General features: G+C 45.3%; 2 non-coding genes across 2 annotated transcripts; both read left to right on the top strand.

The window, feature by feature from the left end:
* The first annotated feature begins 1,177 nt into the window (after positions 1–1,177).
* trnar-ucg (transfer RNA arginine (anticodon UCG)) lies at positions 1,178–1,250 on the top strand. Its single transcript has one exon. It is a non-coding gene; the product is annotated as a tRNA-Arg (tRNA).
* Positions 1,251–5,160: 3,910 nt separating this feature from the next.
* Positions 5,161–5,252, top strand: trnar-ucu (transfer RNA arginine (anticodon UCU)). Its single transcript is given in 2 exon segments — positions 5,161–5,197; positions 5,217–5,252. It is a non-coding gene; the product is annotated as a tRNA-Arg (tRNA).
* Positions 5,253–7,461: the final 2,209 nt, after the last annotated feature.

Genomic DNA, 7,461 nt, shown 5'->3' with positions numbered 1-7,461 from the left:
TGAAGGGTGGGTGGGGTCTCCTGCGATGCGGAGGGCCTTTCGGGTGAGACAGCTGTCGTAGAGGTCTTGGAGGGAGGGGAGAGGGACGCCGGTGATCCTCTCAGCTGCTCTCACTATGCGATGAAGCGTCTTCCTGCAGGTGGCGGTGCAGGCTCTGTACCACAGTGATGCAGCTGGACAGGATGCTCTCAACAGCCCCTCTGTAGAAGGTGCACAGGATGGAGGGAGGGGCTCTGGCTCTTTTGAGCTTGCGGAGGAAGTAGAGGCGCTGCTGTGCCTTCTTGGTCAGGGATGCAGTGTTGTTAGTCCAGGAGAGGTCCTCAGTGATGTGCACACCCAGGAACTTGGTGCTGCTCACCTGCTCCACAGCAGCACCGTCGATGGTCAGAGGGGTGTGCTGACTCTGTGCTCTCCTGTAGTCCACAACCATCTCCTTTGTCTTCGTCTTAGGCTAAATTACCCAATGGGAATGAATGAGCGGCTGAGCTAACAGTAATGAGACTCACCAGTTCTGTAGTTTAAGATCAATTCAGATGATCCACTCGACACATAAAGACTTTGGTAGTTGGCTCCTATAGATCGACATTCAGTACATTTAATTTGAAGAGATGACAACATGAATTACAGCAAACTTTTCCTACTCGTGTCCCACTCGCATCTAGACTGGCACTGCCAGGTTACAGTGACGCGATTGGTCTGAGTCGGACGTCATTACGTAGAAATACAACACGGCCCACAATACAATATATGGGAGCAGTAGCAGAGTTACTGCTACAATTGCATTTTAAGCGAGTGACTGCAGCGATCAGTCCCTGTTTACTACAGAGGACGCTATAAAACATTCAGTCAAACCTGTCCAGACTGTTCCAACTGACTGCATCACATCAATGTTATTCTACTTAAAGAAACAGGAAAAAAACGTAATGATGACAGAACGCTCCTCCTACAGCTGTAAAGCTACAAACATGCTTTCAAAACTAAAGTGTGTCTAAATGTGATGACACCCTTGTTGTGACTTTGGGACAATCTGACAACATAGTAATTAAAAATGTGCAACTCAGAAAGTAGCCATGCTATACAGCTGAAACTTTGAACATATTTTAAAAGATGTATTTACTTAAATATAGTTAAAACTGTAGTCATAGCGCCACCATGTGGTGAGATATAAAGTGTCAAAAACCACGTGGCCTAATGGATAAGGCGTCTGACTTCGAATCAGAAGATTGAGGGTTCGAGTCCCTTCGTGGTTGAGGTTTTATGACGTATGAAACCAGCCATCTGTGGTTTATCCGCAACTCACTTCCACTGCTAGAACCTTTAGTGGGTAGTAGTGTAGTCTACTACACTACGCCAGTTTCCTTCTCTCCTGATAACTGTCTGTCTTGATGGGTTCCCTCAGTGTGCAGGATGGATGGGAGTCATATTCCCATTATTGCTCCTGAGGATAACCATGCTGACTATGTTTTATTTATTCAACATCTGTCCAGTCAGCAGTCTTCCCCATGATTGTGTCTGCTTTGCAGGTGTTTTGAGTTCATCATCTGATCACAGTGTGACATCATTAGTTTATAATATTGAACTTTTCCACAATATTCTCATTTATGGAGATGCACCTGTACATGGTGGCTGATTACGATAACAAACTAATGAAGTGCTGTGAAAATGAGTCAAATATAAAAACATGAGACAGTGGGGACCTTGGGTGTCTCCTTCAGCCACAGACTTTTGTCCAGACAGGGGTCAGACTGTATAACATCAGTCCATCTGTACTCTAACCTCTGTACTTTATCACCATGTTTACACCCAGTGACACTGATGGGGAAACAGTACAGTGTTTTTTCTCTTAGTGCAATAACATCCTCACCTACAGTGTAATACTCAGAGTTTTTCACGATATCATAACAGGACATAATACATCTCTGTACATTTCTCATCTGTATATCTGCATGTCTTATGGTTGCTCTGTACATAGTCTTTATTTCTACTTTATCTATTGTTATGCTGCTCAGGACCTTGTTTTCATGCTGCTGTAATGGAATGGAAGGAACGCTGACAACCAACATGGGTCATAGCAGCAGTCACCTGGTGCGGTCATGTATCAGCTGGGGTGTGACGCAGTGGCTCCGTCAGTAACTATGGGCAGTGTGTACGCACCCAGACACACATCATTGGAAACCAGCTTTAATGAGAGGTGAGGGTTGCAAAAGTCATAACAAGAGCCTGTTGACAGAAAACTCTAAAGGAGAAGGTTGCCATGTTAGAAAACGAACCCTCCCCTGCTCTCTGTGTCGTACGGCACAGTTCCAGCCCGATGCACACCCAGCAGCACAGACACACACGCAGGGGAGCAGGCACCCACCAGCAGACAAAAACTATATAAAAAATAAAATATATCGCGAAAATATGCCGACTGCTTCACTTCAATAAATCACGACTGTATTGTTTCACATTAACTACACTTAAGCACTGGCTGACTTCTTGCTTTTCATGTTTCAGTTGGTGGAAGAACACAACACAAAGCACATGTTTTTCTTAGTTTGACATTGGTAAAGATATGTACAAAGATTTCTGGTTAGGAATATATAGTGCTGCTCCTGAACAGGGACTTGAACCCTGGGCCCTCAGATTAAAAGTCTGATTTCCTGCAAGATCCACCCACAGAGATCCTGAACACATAAAACTCAGATTCCCAACCAGAATAGTAGCAGAACTGAAGACACCACTTGGAGGAGTGTCTTCAAAAACCAATCCTTGAGTCCAGAACGCACGCTTCCATGACATCACAGGCCGCTGTTGGGTTAGGGGTTTAATCCCAGAATTTTGTCTACCATTCCAGAATCCTGCCTATCATTCTGGAGTGGGTGGATGGATGTCTATTCCAGGATGCTCTCATTCTAGATTTCTGCCTTTCATTTGGGAATGCTTTCTTCCATTCTGGGATGCTTTTCATCCCAGAATGATGTCTTGCTGACTTCTGTTCCACTATACAGAGTGTTATTCGGGAATTCTGCCTATCATTCCGGAATACTGATGTCTATTCTGGAATGCTGCCACTTAATCTGGATTACTGCCTTTCATTCCGGAAATTTGAATTTCATTCTGGAATGCTTTTCATTCCGAAATGCTGCCTTTCATTCTGCAAGTCTGCTTTTCATCCAAGGCGCTGTGTTAAGGTTGCAGTCTCCACTGGAGGACAATCCTGAGACAGAAACTGGTACACCCAAAGGATAAAACTCCCAGGGAGAAACACAGCAATATCATATATGCAGTTCAGTGCAGTGAGGAATGCTCTGATCTGTACATTGGAACAACCACTCCACAGGAGAATGGCTCAGCACAGGAGAGCCACCTCCTCAGGACAAGACTCAGCTGTTCACCTCCACCTCAAAGACAAAGGACACTCCTTTGAGGACAACAATGTTCACATTTTAGACAGAGAGGAAGTCAAGGAAGCCATCTATCATAGTCGTTAGCCAGTCGTTAGACACACCTGGCACAGGCAGCCAGATCATCACAGGTAATTATGGAAACATTTAGTGCTATTGTTTGTGAGTTTTATCCAGACCACCCACTGAGGTCTGCAACCACATATAAACCATGTTTCCCCACCAACAGATCAACAACTGATGAAGCTGCTTGGATGAGCAGCGAAACCTCTTCAGGAAAACTCTACAAGTCCAGACGCCTTGCTTCAATCTTCTCTACAAACATGCCAAAGCAAACAGTTTTTACCAACAATGTTACACACTGAGTTTTGAAGGTCTTAACTACTAGTCTGGAATGTTTACGACATGTGTGAAAAATTGTGAATTGTAATTCACGTGTGTTATTACCCATAGACTCCCATGTTAAAATGTCCAACTTCACAGCAGAAATGAACATGTTTACAGCCTGGTACAAAAAAACTTTTGTAGAGGGAAGGGGGAGAAAGTGGGGCACAGCAGGCAGAGAGTTCAGCTTCCTGACAGCCTGGTGGATGAAGCTGTCCCTCAGTCTGCTGGTCCTGGCCCGGAGGCTGCGCAGTCTCTTTCCTGATGGCAGCAGACTGAAGAAGCGGTGTGAAGGGTGGGTGGGGTCTCCTGTGATGCGGAGGGCCTTTCGGATGAGACGGCTGTCGTAGAGGTCTTGGAGGGAGGGGAGAGGGACGCCGGTGATCCTCTCAGCTATGAGAGGATCATCACTATGCGATGAAGCGTCTTCCTGCAGGTGGCGGTGCAGGCTCCGTACCACAGTGATGCAGCTGGACAGGATGCTCTCAACAGCCCCTCTGTAGAAGGTGCACAGGATGGAGGGAGGGGCTCTGGCTCTTTTGAGCTTGCGGAGGAAGTAGAGCTGTTGTGCTGCTGTGCCTTCTTGGTCAGGAATGCAGTGTTGTTAGTCCAGGAGAGGTCCTCAGTGATGTGCACACCCAGGAACCCCGTCGATGGTCAGAGGGGTGTGCTGACTGTGCTCTCCTGTAGTCCACAACCATCTCCTTTGTCTTCTCCACATTCAGGGAGAGGTTGTGGTCTCTGCACCACTTGGCCAGAAGGTGCACCTCATTCCTGTAGTTTGTTTCATCTCCACCGGAGATGAGACCCACCACAGTTGTGTCGTCCACAAACTTCACAAAGATGTTGGAGTTGTGTATCTTTGAAGAAGAACTTGTTTCTGTCACAGCTTTTGCCTTAAACATAAGCATCTTGTTTGAAGACAAACTTTGACAAACATTGAAGGCCAGTGTTTGGAGTAGTTGTTTGGTTTCTCCATTGTACAGAACAGAGCATGCCGCACTGCACTGGACTGCATATATCCAGGGGTGGCAGTAAAAAAAAGCAGCTTCCCTGAGGGGAAAATCAGTGATGCTGTAACCTCTGTTATGCTGACTTTTTAAAAAAATACTTTAATAATCCCAGAAGGGAAATTGCTTAAGGCTGCTGCCAAGCAGTGTCATACAATGACCAGCACTGGAGGCAATGTGGGTAAAGGACACACAACCCTGCTCTACCACTGAGCCACTGCTGATGTTAGCTTCCCTTCTGGACTGCTGACTTGCCAGAATACTGACTGTTACTCCTGAATTCTACGTATAATTCCGGAATACTGATGACTATTCTGGAATGCTGCTGCTTATTCCGGATTTCTGCCTTTCATTCTAGGACAAAAAATGGACTTCTTTGTGGCTCTGTGGCACAATGGATAGCGCATTGGACTTCTAGTTAAACACAGGAGAAGTGATTCAAAGGTTGTGGGTTCAACTCCCACCAGAGTCAAAGTGCCTTTTAACTTCCTGTGGCGCCTTCCTTCAGGGTGGATACAGCTCCTGTCCTGAGAGCTAGAAAAAAAGGACTGCACTCAGACATCCTGGAAAACAGCGTCGCTGCCCCCGGCTTTGTGACTGTACAGGTGGACAGAGATCTGACTGGTGTGAGATTTTGCTTGGCACAGAGGCAGCTAATAAACTGAAAAGGAGAACAGAAGATCTCTCAGCTGACATTCAGGCACAGCTGCTGGATAGACTGCGATCATGTAAGAAATGTTCCTTTCAGTTGGATGAATCGACAGAGCAGAGCATCTCCAGTGCTGCTCAGTTGATAGTTTTGGTGTGCTATCCCTGGAAAGGAGATATTTTGGAAGACTCCCTGTTCTGCAAGTTATTGCATAGATAAAGTCTGTCAATCCAGAGATTAAAGCTGCTCACTGTATGCTGCTGAACATGAGGCACTGCTGGATCACTCTGAGGTGCGATGGCTGTCGCAATGGCTGCAGCACAGAGCTCAAACTGTACCGACCAGCTCAGAGGAGAAGAAGAAGGAGCAACATCACATCAGGAAGGCCCTGCAAACCTGTGGCTATCCCAGCTGGGCTGTCATCAAAGACCCACAGACAACAAGACAAAGACAACAACTGGCTGAGGAAGAACATTGTCACTGCAGAACTGAAGAAGCTACTCGGGGGAGTGTTGGTCCCACTTAAGATTAAAATTTAGGGTGTTTTCACACTTGCTCCCTTTCGGCCCTCTAAACGAATGCAGATCGATGACTCAGGATTTTTTGCTCTGTTTAACCCTAACTCTATTTTCCCTGAATGTGCAGTAATTTAACCAGAAAACACAGGAGAAAGCCGACATTCTGCTTCAAGTGAAAACTACCCAGACTTCAGTGCAGTGGAGGAGTCTGAGAGCTCTAGTGGACCTGGTGTGAACAGAAAGAGGACTAAATTACATAAAACCAGTGACCCTGACATGATTTGAACATGCAACCTTCTGATCTGGACTCAGACGTGCTACCATTGCTCCATGAGGTCTGTTCACAGCTTCTGCTCTTCCAAGGACTCAGTTTAGCATGACATGATTAGCTTGATGTTCATATATGTGTTACACATTATTACTAGATGAGCTGCAGTGAAACATCCAAGCCACCATGTCCCAGCACATATCAGAGATGCAGAACAGATGGAACAGTCTTATGGAGTGATGGAGGCCATGAAGCCTCCTAAAGCTTTGAATGGAGCTGAAGTCATGATGCACTGATCTTTCTTTTTATATAATGTCTCATAAGTATTTGTTATAATATTGCCCCAAAAAGTCAGCCACACTTGTGTGAAACCAGCCTGTCCAGTTAGTATCAACACTGATTGTGGATCAGTTTCAGCTGCTGTTGTGCAAATGGAGCAGACAACAGGTGGAAATGAGAGGCAGTTATCAAGACAGCCCTATAAAGGAGGTATGTGTTATAATACTAAATTATGTCTTCAGCTACTTTTATACTCATTATTAATCCCAGATTAAGGTGTCATTTAGGAGAGAGATTTAAATTCTATCTTTATGTAACTTCTCCTTCTGATACACTCTGTTATTCAGTTACAACATGCTGACTGGAAATCTGCAAAATGAGCCCTGAATTTTTAGAGAAAGTAGAAAGGACACCAGTATTACTGTCCAAACTAAACTAAAGGTTCCACTGAGATTTGAACTCAGATTGCTGGAGTCAAAGTCCAGAGAGCTAACCATTACACCATGGAACCTGCTTCTCATGGATCTTCTTCTCCTCCTCTACCCGGCCAACTGTCAGCAGTTTGACATTGGTAAAGATACGTGCAAAGATTTCTTTGTGTCAACAAAGACTGAACACTTTGCATATCACTGTCCTCCACGAGGAGACTGTCCTCCATGTCTAGATAAGACTTGCTGTCTAGCAGCTGGGAGAAATGTCTTTTTGTGGCTGTGGCATTAGCCCAACATTGAATCATAAAGTTTATTTGTTGCATAACAGGAAGTGGTCTTGTATTAGGGTGTGACCCTCCTGAGAAGCAGAACCTCTCCTCTGATAATTGTCTCTCATTGGACAGATATGAAAATTAGCCTGAACTATCCGGGCTCTACATGTTGTTACAGAGAATAATTCTGTGCAGACAGGTTAACTGAAACAGAGAGCATTGATTCAGGGTGAACTTCCTGTGTGTGCAGACAGTGGAGGTGGT

Source organism: Parambassis ranga, unplaced genomic scaffold (assembly GCF_900634625.1).
Source record: "Parambassis ranga unplaced genomic scaffold, fParRan2.1 scaffold_21_arrow_ctg1, whole genome shotgun sequence".
Taxonomy (NCBI): Eukaryota; Metazoa; Chordata; class Actinopteri; family Ambassidae; genus Parambassis; species Parambassis ranga.
The sequence above is the reverse complement of the archived record's forward strand: the minus strand, read 5'-3'. Positions and strand labels throughout refer to the sequence as shown.